Source organism: Pelobates fuscus, chromosome 2 (assembly GCF_036172605.1).
Source record: "Pelobates fuscus isolate aPelFus1 chromosome 2, aPelFus1.pri, whole genome shotgun sequence".
Taxonomy (NCBI): domain Eukaryota; kingdom Metazoa; phylum Chordata; class Amphibia; order Anura; family Pelobatidae; genus Pelobates; species Pelobates fuscus.
The window spans coordinates 66,503,611-66,521,394 of record NC_086318.1 but is presented as its reverse complement, the minus strand read 5'-3'; the positions used below and the strand labels follow the sequence as shown (position 1 = coordinate 66,521,394).

The window sequence follows — 17,784 nt, the reverse complement described above, 5'->3', positions numbered from 1 at the left end:
TTACACCGAAGGGAAGATACTTTCACATTGTCGTTTCTTCTCTTTTAGTGTGATTAGTATATTGTTATTGCTGTTCATCATTACCTGTTCTCCATATTTTAAAACTTGTTTTTTTTTATTCCTGTTTGAATCTACTTGTTGGCTGCATCAAGAAAGAGGAGTGGAGAGGAGTTTAACAGCCCTATATATGTTATATACTGATTGGTTGAATTTGTACTCACTTATGTTAAGTATTCCTTTGCTGCTGGGAGGTTTTTCAGTAAAGAAATTTAAGCAAATATTCACCTCTAGTACCTCCCTGGAAAGATAAGGAAGGGAGGACATGACTGATGACAGGGATAAGGGGATGGTCCCGGGGGATCATACAATGTTTCAACCTAGGCATATCATAAAAAGGGGTAAATGGGGAGAGTACTCACCAGTTCCCTGTCAGGGGCGTAGTGGTGCTAGCTTTCCACAGGGACTGTATTATAAAAAAAAAAAAATTACTTTATGACTAATATTTCATCAGCATATTCCATTACTACTTTCCCATCCTATATCTCCTCACCGGGTATCGTGTCAGGATGTCAGCGGTGTCCAGAGATGCGGTGGTAGCCTTGTTGCAGGCGTACCTCCATTCCCATGGAACCGGTTCCTTAGAGGATGTGCTCGCCGGGGTGGACGGACATCTGGGAGCAGCTGCAGGGACTGACGGATCGGACGGAGCTCCTGGTGGCGGAAGGAGGGCCCGATGTTCTAGGCCTCCTACGCACTTATCCCCCAGTCCGGTGGCAAGATGACGCAGGCGGCAGCGAGGAGAGGTGGCCATCAGCGGCAGGCATACCCCAGGGTCGGTTCGGGAAGTGAGGAGGAGCCAGAGGGCAGAGTGAGCTGACAAGATGGCGGCGTTGCGGGAAGTTCGAGAAGCCCGCCTCCTGTCTTTAATAAAATTTTGATTATTTGGTCACTGAAGCTAGAATAATGCCTAATCATTGTAGATACTACTATCACAAATCTAAACCAGAGGTGATATCGCTAAAACCTACTAATATAGTCTAAAGCATGGCAAATACCTGTATCACTTAAACAGTTCCGTGATTTAAATGCTATTGTCAGTTAAAGGTCATATTTTTAGGTTGACTGTAATAATTACTATACTTTTTACCAGAATCTAGGCTCTAAATTGTGTGACTGCAGCTTAATGCTAAGCCAGCTCCTACATGAATTAATAAATGTCGCTGTTTCAGGAAACATTCCATCAAAATATAATAAGTCCAAACATATATTACAAAACTTCTTCTGACCACAAACGTACAGGCTGCCAGCTCAGTGCATTTTAAACACACAAGGCTTGTTCTTGACTTCAACCGTTTGCTATCCTGGCATTTTTATTTATAGCTTCCAGCCTAAGTGGAAATAAGATGGGTTTTTTTGCATAATATATTAAGGAACACATAATGCACATTCTAAAATGCTATTGTATCACCTTGCCACCCCCTCCCTCCCCCCCAATGAAGTAAGGGGAATATTTATATTTTTTTTATTTTGTGTTTTGTTTTTTTCCTAGAACTGGCATATTTCTCCTTTGTTATTTGAGCAGTGTCTAAAAGCACTAAATTTGGATATTGTCTTCCTGTAATGTATGGCATGAGACTTTGTGCAGCTCATGGAATCGAGCATTCTTCAGTAGCATGTGAATGCGTATAATTGCTCTTGCAATGCTCCCCTCCTACTGTACAAGTTCAAAGCTTCATTCTTCCCCTAGTGGCAGTCCCTAAATAGACTTTCTTAGATCTCCATGCTTAAATGGGAAATGAATGGTGTAATTTACTTCTTGTAACTAATTTGGTTTTGGGATGTACCCGTTGTTAATTGTGATCCCCAGACTTATTGTTTGGCATATCAATGGAAACTCTATACTTTTCTCTTCTGTTCCCCCCCCCCACTTCATATCTCTGCCCATGCTTTATTAGCCAAAGAGGGATCATTGGCTTGTTAATAAAGCATTCTCATTTATTTATAGCAACTCTGTGAGACAGATGTTTAAATTAATAACACAAAAGACGCATTTCTCATGAGAACTGAGTATAGATTTGCAGTTTTAAAGCCACTGATGTGCTATATATCAGTAACATATAGTCTTAGCAAAACAGGTTTGCAAAATTTAGAGCCATAATGTATATTGTATAACAGTTTATATGCATCATTCCTCTGATTCAATGAATAGAGGAGGGATTTTGGGACGAACATGCATTCTTTTGAGTGGTGTTGTTCAAATGCCCTCATTATGTACAGAAGACACAAAAAGGGAGCCGCGCACACAATAAATGTATATGATCAGTTTTTTCAAAGTAAGATACTTAACCCCTTAGTGACCAGACCGTTTTTTAATTTTCTTACCGTTTGGGACCAGGACTGTTTTAAAATTTCTGCGGTGTTTGTGTTTAGCTGTAATTTTTTTCTCTTACTCATTTACTGTGCCCACACATATTATATACAGTGTTTCTCGCCATTAAATGGTCTTTCTAAAGATATCATTACTTTAATCATATCATATAATTTAGTATAAATAAAATTCTAAAATATGATGGAAAATTTAAAAAAACACACCTTTTCTAACTTTGACCCCAAAAATCTGTTACGCATCTACAACCGCCAAAAAACACCCATGCTAGTTTCTAAATTTTGTCCTGAGTTTAGAAATACCCAATGTTAACATGTTCTTAGCTTTTTTTGAAAGTTATAGGGCTATAAGTACAAGTAGGACATTGCTGTTTCAAAATATATATATTTTAAATGTATCAATAGTGACATTGTAACACTGTTATCTGTCATAAATCTCTGAATCACACCTCACATGTACATATTTTTTTTAAGTAGACAACCCAGGGTATTCAATATGGGGTGTGTCCAGGGGCGGACTGACCGGTCGGGCACTTCGGACATGGTCCGAGGGCCCGGCCGGGAGGGGGGGCCCGCCATCAGGGGGCCCGGCCGCCCCTTTAAATGCTGAGCCGCCTGAGCGCTCTCTTAAGAGCGCTCAGGCGGCTGCAGCTTCTCACCTCCCCTCCCCGTAGCGTGGCCGAGCTGCTCTGCGTCCGCGGTGCCGGCAGGAGTGATAGGAAGGTGCACACACACTGAGTGTGCACCTTCCTGTCAGTCCGGCTGGGTACAGGAAACAGAAACTCCTGTGGTTAAAAGAGAGAGGGGGGGGGTTAAAAGAGAGAGGGAGGGGGGGTTAAAAGAGAGAGGGAGGGGGGTTAAAAGAGAGAGGGAGGGGGGTTAAAAGAGAGAGGGAGGGGGGTTAAAAGAGAGAGGGGGTTAAAAGAGAGAGGGAGGGGGGGGTAAAAGGGAGAGGGGGGGTTAAAAGGGAGGGGGGGTTAAAAGAGAGAGGGGGGGTTGTTAAAAGAGATGGGTTAAAAGAGAGAGGGAGGGGGGTTTAAAAGAGGGAGGGGGGTTAAAAGAGAGAGGGAGGGGGGGTTAAAAGAGAGAGGGGGTTAAAAGAGAGAGGGGGGTTGTTAAAAGAGATAGGGAGGGGAGGTTAAAAGAGAGAGGGGGGTTAAAAGAGAGAGGGAGGGGGTAAAAAGAGAGAGGGAGGGGGTAAAAAGAGAGAGGGGAGTAGGGGGGTAAAAAGAGAGAGGGAGGGGGGTAAGAAGAGAGGGGGTAAGAAGAGAGAGGGAGGGGGGTAAGAAGAGAGAGGGAGGGGGGTAAGAGGAGGGAGGGGGGTAAGAAGAGAGGGGGGTAAGAAGAGGGAGGGGGGTAAGAAGAGAGAGAGAGAGGGGGTAAGAAGGGAGGGGGGAGAAGAAGGGGGTAAGAAGAGGGGGAGGGGGGAGTAAAAGAAGAAGGGGGGAGTAAGAAGAAGGGGAGGGGAGAGTAAGAAGAGGGGGAGGGGGGTAAGAAGAGGGGAGAGTAAGAAGAGAGGGGGGGAGTAAAGGGGGTAAGAAGAGGGGAGGGGGGAGTAAAAAGAGGAAGGGGGAGTAAGAAGAGGGGGGAGGGGGTAAGAAGAGCGGGGAGGGGGTAAGAAGAGGGGGGAGGGGGTAAGAAGAGGGGGGAGTAAGAAGAGGGAGGAGTAAGAAGAGGTGGGAGTAAGAAGAGGGGGAGTAAGAAGAGGGGGAGAGTAAGAAGGGGGAGTAAGGAGAGGGGGGGAGTAAGAAGAGGGGGAGAGTAAGAAGGGGGGTAAGAAGAGAGTGGGAGTAAGAAGGGGGTAAGAAGAGGGGGAGGGGGGGTAAGAAGAGGGGGAGGGGGGAGTAAGAGGAGGGCAATTGCCCCCTCCCCTGTCCGCAGGCACCGTGCGGGCAGCCGGCAGGGGAGGGAGGAAGAGAGGACCCGGGAGCTCAGCCTGCAGCTCCTCTGGGTCCTTCTTGCGCGAGCACAGATCGTTGCCGCGGTTACCACGGCAACGTTACGGCTCTTGCGAGAGTAAACTCTAGCCCTGGAGCTACGGGCTAGAGTTCACTCTCAACACTGTGACCACCAGGTATTTCTGGTGGTCGCAGTGGTGAGAGTGAACTTTAGCCCCATAAACACACTGCCCCCACACACCATACACATTCACACACTGCCCCCCATACACACACACTGCCCCCACACACACCATACACATTTACACACATTGCCTCACACACACACACACACATACACTGCCCACCCATACACACACAGCCCCCCATACTAACATTGCCACACACATACACAGCCCCCTCGTACACACATTGCCCCACACATTCACACACTACACCCCCTCACACACACTGAACCTTTCACACACACTGCACCCCTTACACATTGCACCACTGCTCCTATACCCTACTACAGCCTCATATCCCAGCAGACCCCAGGTAAGTTGTCAAACTGTTCTTAAACGGTTTGACTACTTACTCTGGGAGGGGGGCCCGGCCCTCCTGGCACCATAACGACTACACAGAGTAGTAGTGGTTATTGTGCATGGATTATTTCTTTAAATAATCTACGAGTGCCCCAGTAGCCAGCAAGCTAGCCAACCCACAGGCCAGCCAGCCCACAGGCTGGCCAGTAGACAGCCAGCCAGCCTACAGGCCACCAGTTAGGCTTAAAGCCAGCAAACCCACAGCCTGCCAACCGCAGCCAGCAAGCCACAGCCTGCCAGCCAGCAAGCCACAGCCTGCCAGCCGCAGCCAGCAAGCCCACAGCCTGCCAGCCGCAGCCAGCAAGCCCACAGCCTGCCGGCAGTAGCCAGCAAGCCCACAGCCTGCCAGCAAGCCCACAGCCTGCCAGCCGCAGCCAGTAAGCCCACAGCCTTCCAGCAAGCCCACAGCCTGCCAGCCGCAGCCAGCAAGACCACAGCCTGCCGGCAGTAGCCAGCAAGCCCACAGCCTGCCAGCAAGCCCACAGCCTGCAAGCCGCAGCCAGTAAGCCCACAGCCTTCCAGCAAGCCCACAGACTGCCAGCCAGCAACAGTAATTAAGGTAAGAGGAGCCAACTTGGCCTAGGTATCAGCTATGTTGTGTTGCTATATTGTGAATAGGAACCAGAGTGTTGGAGAGACCCCCCTCCAGGCCCCATTAGACTCCATTGTAGTCTCTAATGGGACCTGGAGGAAATTCTTTCTAACACACTCTCTAAAGGACACTGAGATAGCCTCTGCTAGAATGCTCCCCCCCCTCCATGGCCCATTAGCCCTCAATTGTAGTCTCTACTGGGGCCTTGAAGGGATTATTGCACTTTTGTTCCTTGTGTCTAAAGATTGTGTAGGGTGTGGCTGGAGGCGGTGCATGGAGGCGGGACATGGGTGGCGCTTGCTGCGGAATATGGGTGGGGCCTGTAAGGGGGCCCTTGATTTATTTTGCCCGTGGGCCCTGAGGGTTCTCAGTCCGCCCCTGGGTGTGTCTAGTCTTTTTTAGTAGCCACTTAGTCACAAACACTGGCCAAAGTTAGCATTTACATTTGTTTCTGTGTTAAAAATGCAAAAAACTATTATGAACGCTAACTTTGGTCAGTGTTTGTGACTAAGTGGCTACTACAAAAGACTGAACATACCCCATTTGCAATACCTTGGGTTGTCTTCTTTTGCAAATGGTCTGCCATCATGGGGGTAATTCTCATTCCTCAATGCTCTCATTCCTCAATGCTCTCAAAGGCAACATAAACAATCTGGCAAATTTCAATGTGAAAAAATGGAAAATCAAGCCTTATAAAACCTGTACATGGGGGTACTGTTATACTTAGGAGACTTCGCTGAACACAAATATTAGTGTGTCAAAACAGTAAAACGTATTACAACAATTATATCATCAGTGAAAGTGCAGTTTTAATGTGAAAAATTTAAAATAACCTCACTTTCATTGACAATATCATTGCTGTGATATGTTTTACTGTTTTGAAACACTAATACTTGTGTTCAGCGAAGTCTCCCGAGTAAAACAGTACCCCCCATGTACAGGTTTTAGGGTGTCATGGAAAGTTACAGTGCTAGCAAATGAAGTTCTCTGGACTTTCGGCCAGGGTTGTCAGGCAAGTCCCTCAAATTACCTAGAATATAAAAAACAAGGTGGGAAGTTCTAAAGCACAACAAGCAATGTAATACTTAGGTTTAAGCTTCCAATGAAGTAAAGGAATAGCAAGTATTTACCAGAGCCACTTATAGCAGGCTCCGGCTGTATAGGCGTGTATGTAAGGTATATCCAGCTCATTCAGCTGCCCCGCAAACCAGGTAAGGAATTTCCAGGAAGCAGTGGATAAATAGAGAGGATACTTTATTTTCCAGAATAGTAAAAAGCACAACGTGTTTCGACATTGATCGTCTTTTTTAAGCGCATCATAAAATCACAATACAACTCTGACATTTATACATAACAAATCATTGAATTTGGCGCCAAAATCCGGTGTCTGACCGGCACATCACAGTTTCTCAATAGGCAAGCTTGCACAGTGGGCGAAACACGTCTCAGACACCAGGATATCTCTGTAATTGTATATATATACATTTCTTTTAACCATTTTGTTTTTATCTCCCTAGTGGAGTATATTTTATATTTACTTTTGTAATATAATAACGTTTACATTTACTACAAAGTCCTCTTGGACTATGTGTTCCATATCCGTCTACAAAAAGGGGGTTCCTTGCCACTCCATATTCTGGCAAGTAGGTGCACAAATTTGGAGCCAGTATTTTATGGGCTCCAGAACCAGGTGAGTGACTTCTTTTTCAGCTATTAAGTTGTGAACCCATATTCAACCATCTGAACTATCTCTCCTGCATTTTGTGTTTCCTCTATGTATACACTGTAACATTAAGTAACATTATGCCTGCAAAGGAGACTAACAAGAAGGTTACTGTTGCTAGCAAGCGAATACGTTCCGAGCCATAGCATTGAAAAGGCTCCTGACGGGGTATGATCACGCTGCTGTACGCTCATCTCTGCTCGGAGTCGAGAGAATGGGGCAGACTAAAGTATACCGACCAGTGGGAACAGGAATTGGGAGAAGTACTGGAGGGGGTGGAATGTCAGGAGATATGAGAGGCCAGTGCTACCACCTCTGTATGTGTTACCCTCCAGGCCAATCCTTCAAAACTAATGCACAAGTCCACAACGGATGTATGTTGGAGGGGTTGCGGCCTCAAGGGTTCTTATTTACACATGTGGTGGGAATGCCCTAGTATGATTCGATTTTGGAATCTAGTTAAAGACCTCCTGGGGCAGGTGTTCTCCAGGATCCCGGACTTAGATCCCTCGGTGTATTTGCTCAACAGGTCGCTAGAGGGGTGGACCAGAACTAAACAGAAGCTTATCCACAAGATCACGCTAGCGGCTAGGAAGTCGGCAGCAGCCGCTTGGCTACGGCCAGCCACCCCAGGGGTGACAGAAATTATAGCTAGAATTAAAGAGATAAGACTAATGGACGACCTGACAGCCAGGGTACAGGGATCCACTAAAACCTTCCACAAGATTTGGGACCCGTGGGACGACAGCGCACTAGGTGAGACCTGAGACTACCGCCCATCCCGGTGCGAGACAGTTTTATAGAGTCACCACCCCTCGCTGCCCCAGAGCGCAGCTCTGTACGAGAAATATTTCATAACACAGATATCCCATGCCCCCCCCCCCCACCCGCCTTGCTCCCCCCTCCTCTTTTCCTCTTTTCCAAATCTATCTTTCTCTACTTTTGTTTAGAAAAAACCCTACTTCCAAGGGGCTGACTTATGCTGCAAGACATACTAAAAGGCATTGGCCCGATTCTGCCAAGGTTCAGGGTACTGCACATAGTGAATAACCCGGGTATATCAGCAACCTATTGCAGATGCTTGCTTTGTCGAGAGGCTAAACCAGCGAGTCTTGTCAAATATGTCTTATTATAAAGTTACTGTTTATAAAAATGAAAAACCCTTGGCAGACGGAGACAACTTTGCCTATGTGAGTTTCATATCAATATAAATTGTCTTGCATGTATCTACTGTAAGCATTTTGTACCGATATATTAAGTAATTTCATCTGGGAACATGTAACACCCAGTATTCCGATGTCATGTCTATGTCTCCCTGCCAAGATGAAAAAATAAAGAATTATAAAAAAAGAAAAGGCTCCCAACTTGTGAGCATTCATTTCTTTACTTTCCACTGTATATACAACTATCCACTGACGATATTGTACCATTATGCATTTCTGTGTATTTTGTCTTTTCAGTTATATATGAGAAACGTCCCATGCTGTATGGGTAAGCCTGTTGAGCTCTTTTAGCGCTGCACTATACTCTGCTGTGTGTCAAGTGTAATATCACCTAAATCTGGTTTCCACACATTGAGTGTTCCTTTTCTCACTATTGTGTTTCTGGGTAAAGAGGAGAACCCAAAGAGTGCTATAACTGCTAAGAGATAGATATATACTCTCTTTATTCTATATATTAAGCGCCCTAATATCACACAAATAATTTCTTCTTTATATATAGGTATGTTGTTCACTCTCGTCTCAATTGCTTTTCCGAGAATTCTCTGCCAGTTTTACTAGTTGTGTTCACAAACCGCTAGTACCGTAGTTTTAGTTGTAGTGTTCACAAACCCCTTTGTTTTTGCACATGTATATAATGTATTTCGGAATTGATTTTATGCAAGTGAATACAAATGGTTAGTGTTTTGACCCTGTGACCCTTTACTCTCACTTTGTGATTCATTTTTTTTGTTTTTTGCAGAACATTTAATATCAGAAACCTCAAACAGGGTATTATTTTTAGACTCAATAACGTGATTTTAAAAAATCATGTATTCCAATAACAAAACGTTTCTGCTACATAGCATAATCACATCAATAGGTCATTGTCGTGCTCAGACCTCCCAGTAGTTTTAGATCAGTGACATTAACAATTGAATTATGAAGGTCTCAAAGTCAGAAGATAGGTCTACAAACTTTGCCCAGGTAGGGCCACCACAAATGGAATCAGAATATTTGTTCTTTAGGCAGGTAACCTTTGGAGAAGGGGGTTTCATTCCAGAGATGTGTGGAGGCTGTAACTTATAGATGTAGTCTATTCTGCATAAAACCTCCACTTTGGTTGAAATGGAGATATTGCTCAATGTGGTTAGTCTAGACCTTTGTAAGTTCATAAGTAATTCACCACATGTTTTGTTTTAAAATCAACTCTTGAAGCAGGGACTGTGGGCTGTGAAAAGTAGTCTGAATATTTGACAGAGTAAAGTTAATATCGGGAATCGGGTCATATCCAATAAATCGGGAATAGACAATGGAAACAATTCTGCAAGTTTGTGTGTGCAGAGCCCTCACCAAACAATTTTTCCCATGCATCCAACATATCTTGTTTCAACTACTTGTTAGTTAGTCCACCAGGCACATTATTAGGTTCCAGAAATACCTTAGGCTTGAGACCAAAGCAAAGCATGATGACCCCTACCTTAACAGAAAGTTGGGGATTTTACATGACATATCCCTGCCTCCATATTTTGTCTATGATGGTAGTTGCTATACCTGAGATCATATGAATTTTACCCTTCCCCCGGACACTATTTTATTAACTGCTGGCTGCCGTTATCACCAGGATGGTTCCACCTCAGGCTGGGATTAAGTGGAACTGGGTTTGCTGTTGGAAGGTATGGAACTGTGGGTTTTATTTGTGAAATGTCTTGTTCAATCTCCTGCTCTTTCCCAACCCGCTCTACCCCAAGCTGCTACCAGACTACTGCCCCTTCAGCTTTGCTTCATGGAGATTCCTTACTGAGACCAGCATCGTGGGAGAGATTTGGAGACTTAGTCGCTGACTTGACCCACTTCTCAGCAACGATCTCTTTTGGACAATACCCCTGGGTGAAAGACTGCTCCGGGGGTCTGTATCGTCACTATGCCCTCTCCTCTCTACCCATGAAAAGCATACCTGCTAACTTAGAATGGAGGAAACAGCATGGGGTGGGAGGTTCTGCAGCACACCCTCTCAACAGTCAGCTGTAGCTTTGTGGAGCACAACACAAGTGATCTTTCTTTTTATATCGGTGACTGCTCTGAGAAGTAGCTGCCTTATGTAAAGTTAAAACTAAAGCACTATATCCTTTTTCTCCCTGCAGTACCTCTAGAGATCTGGGTCTAAAGAGTCCCACATCGTGCTTCAGCCCCCAAAGCCTCCCTCAAGCAACGCCTATGTAGTCCACCCATTGTACAGTGCTACAGGATAAGTTGGTGGTAATTGTTCTTTTGGCAACAAAACAAAAATATCACAAAACAAAGTATTTTTTAACAAACCACCACAATGCCTATATGCACAAACACAAGTACCATAAGTTTTTTTATTATGGAATATTTAATTGTCCTCCAGTCTACCTTTGTTTTAAATTTAATTTAAAGCATCCCTGTCTGAAATCATGCCCCAGAAAGTATTCAAACTGAATGGTATCTAATTAATATTGGCAGACAGATGCTCCGTTGCCATTAAAGCCCTTATTTGGAAAAGATTCCTCTGTGCACTTCAGGTAAAGTCATAAAGAGACTCATTCACTGAATAAATGCTTGCTTGTGTAGTGCCAAGCCTTTTGAAAGCTGTTTATTCCCCTACATATTTTATTTTCTTCTGAAATGTCTACTTGCTGCCTCTTCTTCTCAATTTAGCAAACTCTCCAAAATAATCATGATAATACAAATAATAATCTTGTTTCCCCCCTTTTTTCACGGTGAAGCCTTTTTTTTTTTTATTCCTGATGTAGCCTTTAATGGGATTTTGACAGGGGTTTCTATTCAGTTTTTCCTGATTGTACTTTCTATTTTAAGTCGTTATTTAGATTTCATGCTTGATTTTTAGCTCTGACCTTTAGCTGCTTCTGGATTTGGCTGCTACTTGCCATTGTCTGCCAAGCTTTTATTTTTTGCAGCCACTGCTAAACTGAAATCCGTAAGATTGTGCTGGCTTCCATACCTTCCAACATTTCAAATGGACAAAAAGGACACTTTAATCTCATGGGTGTGACCAGCACCGTTTTTACTAATAACAATTTATTAAAGTAAAATATTATTTAGAACAAGAACAGAGTATCTTTAAACACACATATTGCAGTTCATAGACATATTACTGTGAGTATTTTTACTGTGTAAATTCCGATATACTAAGAATACATAGCTCTTACAAAAGAGGGACATTAACACAGAAAAGAGGGACAGAGGTATTTTGCCTAATAGGGACACTTGGGACGTATGCAAACTCTAGACTTCTATATATCTGTGTGAGTTATCAGTACTCCGTCTCTAAAAGAAAATTTGTAATCTTTGGTCACCATTTACAATGTAAATATTCCCTTAACACCTTTGAATACATCTAATCACCCAATGCCTAGGCATAACTATTAACTGTCATTATCTGCAACAATTCTCAACTGGCCAGCATCTACTCTTATCCATCTTAAAGGAACTATAGTTACTTTGACCACGTCATCTCAGTGAAGTGGTCTGGTTGCAGTGTTCCTATCCCCTTAACCAGGGACGTTTTAGCTGCGAGGGCGCTTGAGTTTTGTCCTTTCTAGGGCAGCACAAAACCAGGATACACCACTGCCCTTAACCCTGAAAGACCCATGCGATTTAACCAAATTACATCAACAGGAGAGATCCAGAGGGAAATATTAAAAGCCCACATCATACCCATACCTAAACAAGATAAAAATCCAGAAATCATAGGAAACTATAGGCCTATTTCATTATTAAATGTAGACTTGAAAATATTCTCATCCATTTTGGTAGATAGATTAAATAACATCATTCCATTCATTATACACAAAGACCAGGTTGGCTTTGTAAAAAGTAGATCTTCTGTCCATAATGTCAGAAGAATTATAGACATATTGGACATGGCGCACCACAACGTGGTCTCCCTCCTGACTGTCTCTGGATGCTGAGAAGACTTTCGACAGAGTCAGGAGGGATTTCCTTGGTCAGGTTCTAGATGCATTCGGTCTCTGTAAAAATATAGTTAAATCTATAATGGCCTTATGCTCTTTTCCTATGGCAAGAGTAATGGGTGCTGGCTTTTCAGAATGGTTCCAGCTGAAGAATTATACATATAAAAAATTAAAATTAAAATTAATTAAAAAAACTATTGATTTTAACCCTAGACTGCTATTATTACAATTAAACATTCAAAACATTGTTGGTTCCGCCTCAACTATTGTGATACACATCTTGGCAGTTGCCAAGATGTTGATTGCCAGAAGCTGGAAGATGGCTATAGCACCTTGCTGGAATCAGGTCAAAATTCTGATTATTATTCCAAATTAAAATGGAGATGGGCATTTGTAGAACATCATATGATGTGTATAAAAAGTGGTTGGAACAGGTAGAGAAAATCTAAGTTAGAGATACCCTCCTATGACGTTAAGCAGTAAATGTTTTCATCTTGTGCTTTAATCTTTGAACATGACTGGGCCAACCCTCTCTCCCACCTCTTCCTCCCCACAGGGAACTTAGATTTGTGGGTTTTTTGTGTTTGTTTTGTTCAGTGATGTCCTATTTGTTTTTAATATTAACCAAAAATGATGTCAATGGATAAATTGGCTTAAAGGAGCACTACAGGGTTAGGAACACAAACATGTATTCCTGAACCTATAGGGTTAAAACCACCATCTAGCCACCCTGGTCCCCTCATGCCTCCCTAAATATAGAAATCTTACTTGTTTTCAAGTCTGGAGCTGCTTGCATTGTCACTGTTTCCTTTAGACCTGCCCACTGCCTGCTGACATCAAAAGAAGTGGTAGCCTGATCCAATCACAATGCTTCACCATAGGATTAGCTGAGACTGACAAAGAGGCAGTTCAGGGGCAAAGCCAGCATGATTCAAACACAGCCCTGGTCAATCAGCATCTCCTCATAGAGATGAATTGAATCAATGAATCTCTATGAGGAAAGTTCAGTGTCTGCATGCAGAAGGTGGATATAGTAAATGTTTGGATGCATTTTAGGCAGCCATGACCCAGGAAGGCTCTCTAACAGCCATCTGAGGAGTGGCCAGTGAAGTTATTACTAGGCTGTAATGTAAACACTGCATTTTCTCTGAAAAGACAATGTTTACAGCAAAAAAAGCCTGAAGGTAATGATTCTACTCACCAGAACAAATTCAATAAGCTGTAGTTGTTCTGGTGACTATAGTGTCCCTTTAAAGTTTTGTGCATGAGATTAAATGTTTGTATAATTGAAACTTTATAAAAATTATATATTTAAAAAAAAACTGTGTGTATATATATATATATATATATATATACATATCTATATATATACACAGTATCAAAACTCCGCCATTGCCGTCCCAAGCGGATGAAAAGGGAAGAGGGTTGGGTGTGGGGCTAGCAACCTCACCCCGGAAAAACCTCAACCGCTAAAGAAACACTAAAAAGAGAAACAGAGACCTATTTCCTGGAAGATGGAGGACTTCCGACAATTCGGAGATGCATGATGATAGGTGGTGAAAGGAAGCCACCGAGCCAATTACCCTTCTTTCGAACAGGAGAACCCACATTGGCACATGGAATGTTAGGACCATGGACGAGACAGGCAAGATAAAGCAGGTAGCTGCCGAGATGAAGAAGAACAACCTGATCATAATGGGCATCAGCGAAACCAGGTGGACACAAGCAGGACAGAGGAGACTGATGACAGGAGAGCTGTTGCTGTACTCCAGGCAGGGAGCAGGCTTTATGTCTTCCAAGCAAGCACAAAGGGCACTGATTGGATGGGAGGCGCACGGCCCCAAAATCATCACAGCATCCTTCAGAACCAAGCAGAAAAAGGTTAAGCTTAACATCATCCAGAGTTACGCTCCAACCAATGATTTTGATGAAGAGAACAAGGACGAGTTTTACAGTAGACTGCAGAAAATCGTAGAGACATTCCAAACCAGAGACATCGTCATCCTTATGGGAGACTTCAATGCCAAAATTGGACCTGACAACACAGGATATAAACAAGTCATTGGGATACACGGGCTGGGAGTGATGAACAATAATGGGGAGATATTTGCGGAATTGTGTGCGCTCAACAACCTGGTCATTGGAGGTAGCATCTTTCCTCAGAAGCAGATCCACAAAAACACCTGGGTATCACCGGATAGTGTGACAGAGAACCAGATTGACCACATCTGCATTAGCAAGAAGTTTAGAAGATCCCTGACATTAGAGTTAGAAGATGTGCAAATGTGGCGTCCGACCACCACCTAGTAGTAGCCAGCATGCAGCGGAAGTTTAAGAAGAACTGGATGGAAACAACACAGTGTAGAGTGAAGTATGATATCAGCTGCCTAAGGATCATCAGGGACAAGTTTGGACTTCAGTTGAAGAACAAGTTTGAGGTGCTACATGAGCTGCACGAGAAAGAGGAAAGAAATGTCATGTGGCTCGTTAGTGTTACAAGGTCTCAGGTGTGAATGGGCAAGAGCAGGTGTGTTAAATTTGGTGTTATCACTCTCACACTCTCTCATACTGGTCACTGGACGTTCATCATGGCACCTCATGGCCAAGACCCTGAAACTGAGCTGCAGCACTGTGGGCAAAGTCTCTAACATCCACCAACTCCGTGATGTCATCATGGAGGAGTGGAAGAGGACTCCAGTGGCAACCTGTGAAGCTCTGGTGAACTCCATGCCCATGAGGGTTAAGGCAGTGCTGGGAAATAATGGTGGCCACACAAAATATGGACACTGTGGGCCCAATTTGGACATTTCCACTTAGGGGTGTACTCACTTTTGTTTCCAATGGTTTAGACATTAATGGCTGTGTGTTGAGTTATTTTGAGGGGACAGCACATTTACACTATTATACAGGCTGTACACTTACTACTTTACATTGTAGCAGAGAGTCATTTCTTCTGTGTTGTCACATGAAAAGATATAATAAAATATTTACAAAAATGTGAGGGGTGTACTCACTTTTGGGAGATACTGTATATATATTGAAAATATAATGAAAGCAATAATAGCTTTAGTTTTTGTCAGCCAAAATATATAAACAAATCACTTGCCAAAATGTTACACTTGTTCTTTCTCAAACTTGTAGGTGAATCTTACTCTAACAATTCACTTTGATGATACCAGCTTAAAGTCAAAATTTCTGGTAAGACTGGAAAAGTTATTCTTACAAACTTATTAACCCTTACACACATGGAATGGGCTGCAGCACTGTAACCTGGTTGTGTACAAAGCCAAATAAAAGCACACAAAAATAATGCCCAACTACTCTTGCCCATCAGCAATGGCTATTATTCATTAGCCTGAAGATATAAATGTATTTATTTTAAATGTTACTTGCAAAGAATGTCAAATCAATATGCAAATATAAATGAGGTTTGTAGTACCACTGTAACGGTTTTAAAGTGTAAGCTCATCATGGCGGAGCCTCACCTCCAAGCTGTGAGGATGCACAACTGGGGAGCTCTGAGACCATATCTAAAAAATTTGATTTTATTCATGAAACCTATGTCCTAAAACTGACAAAACGAGAGGAAAACTGGTGGCGGTTCTGATAGAGCAAGTCTGACCATCGGCCCTGTCGAGATCGGCGGGTCAGGTGTGGGGCCCTAAAGTAGTCTAAAAGCGGACTGAAGGCAGCTGGTGAAGGCGATATCGCCGATTTTGGTGCCTGCTGTCTGAGGAGCTGCAACAAGAGTCACCCCCGGACTAACCCCGCTGCTGGTGAGGGTTATCCTGACACAGTTTCACGTGCTGCGGCGATACCTGTAGAGCACACAGCTGAGGCTGTCCTATCAAGAGCAAAATGGTGCTTGTCATGTGCCCATCCTATTCCTGCAATACATTGCCGCTTGTTCTGGAGGGTTTAGACAGGATATTTGGGGACTTTTGGTCCTAGCTTAAAAGCCGCATTAAGTAATCTGACTGTGAGCATCTAAGACTCACCTTACCCCCTGTCTTCACTACCAAGTTCAGAAAGAGGCTTCCTGTAAAGGGCCAAGTGAATGGCGGCTACAGAGCGCGGTGAGATTGTGGAAGATTCAGACGCAGAGAGTTCGGAGGATTTATCGACACCGCTGATGTGGAGGAAGGCCCAAGCCACCTGTATCCCAGACAACTGGCACCTAAAGGGAGATATAACCATTACACCAGCATGGGACAGCTCTCAATTTCTCTTCTTTGAGTGGGCCCATCTGACTCCTGGGGACATTGCTTCAAGAGATCCCCCTCAGCCTGCAGAATGATGCCTTACCCTCACACGGTGTAGCCAGAACAAGCTTGCTTCCTGGACCTCAGCTTGCCTGTTCTCCAATGGTTCAGGAAAGTCACCGCAGCCCTGACTCACCTACCTGCTTAAGTTGCAACTCCACGCATGTGTTTTGGAACACGCTTTTCTCATTTCCCTTCACCTGTTTCTGCATGCTATGCTATTCTTAATCTATGATTTCCAAAGATCACGTTGTTATTTCTTGTTATACGTCAATATCTTTGCTGATAACTAGCATGTTAAGTACTTTTCATATTTACCTGACACCCACTTGTCTGACTGGTCCTGTACATCTCTGAGCTGCATGATCTGTGACCTATCTTTGCCATAACTACTTAGGATGACCATGTTTAGTTTACTGGTTTATTTACTGTATTAATTTAACTTGACTGGTTACCTACCAGTTAGACATGTCTGACTAGCCTGATACTCCTGCCTACTTTAATTTACAAATTGTGCGATTTTCTTATATGCCATGTCATTGTATGTTTTGAATATGTGTGCTATTGTTACTGAGACATAGTGAACTTTGTTGTTACCAGAAAAAAAAAGTGTAAGCTCATCTGCCAGCATCAAGTAAAAGTAAAAATTCACACCTTGCTGCTTTCATCCCAAAGGTAATATCTCTAATAAGACAGAAATGGTTATTATTATGAATTCCTATACACTTATTAACCCCTGAGAAGGCACACATGGGACGGGCAGAAGCTCTGTAACATGGTTGTATAATACAAAAGGAAATAAAACCACACTGATAAACGCTCCCTGGTCAATCTCCTTTCAGATGAATTTTGCTGCCATTAATCATACCCTTCCTAGCCAGCTTGCTGTCTTTAAGTCATTTTTCAATATGACCTTACTTTCACTCCTCATTTCCAATCAATCCCAAATCCTGCTGCTTTCATATAAAAAATACACCTTGCCTTTCTCCTTTTGTAATATAATACATGATCTAAGCTCTTATTCAAGCAGTCCTTATTGACAGTATGAATTACCGCAACCCACTCTTTCATCTTGCACAAGCCCCGATTGCCCTTAGAGTGTATAATGAATGCCGCAGTCACGTTTCTGTTCCTTCTTACACTCCTTCCTCATTCCATGAGCGGTCTGTCTATAACCTTTAG

The 17,784-nt window shown here is 43.3% G+C and overlaps 1 protein-coding gene across 1 annotated transcript in view; it reads right to left on the bottom strand.

Annotated features, from left to right (window-relative positions):
* Nucleotides 1-841: 841 nt before the first annotated feature.
* FBXO25 (F-box protein 25) overlaps nucleotides 842-17,784 on the bottom strand; it is an 89,396-nt gene continuing 72,453 nt past the window's right edge. The window contains exon 12 of the mRNA XM_063440894.1: nucleotides 842-921. The gene's annotated coding sequence lies outside the window, so the exon portion shown is untranslated. The remainder of the gene's footprint in view (nucleotides 922-17,784) is intronic.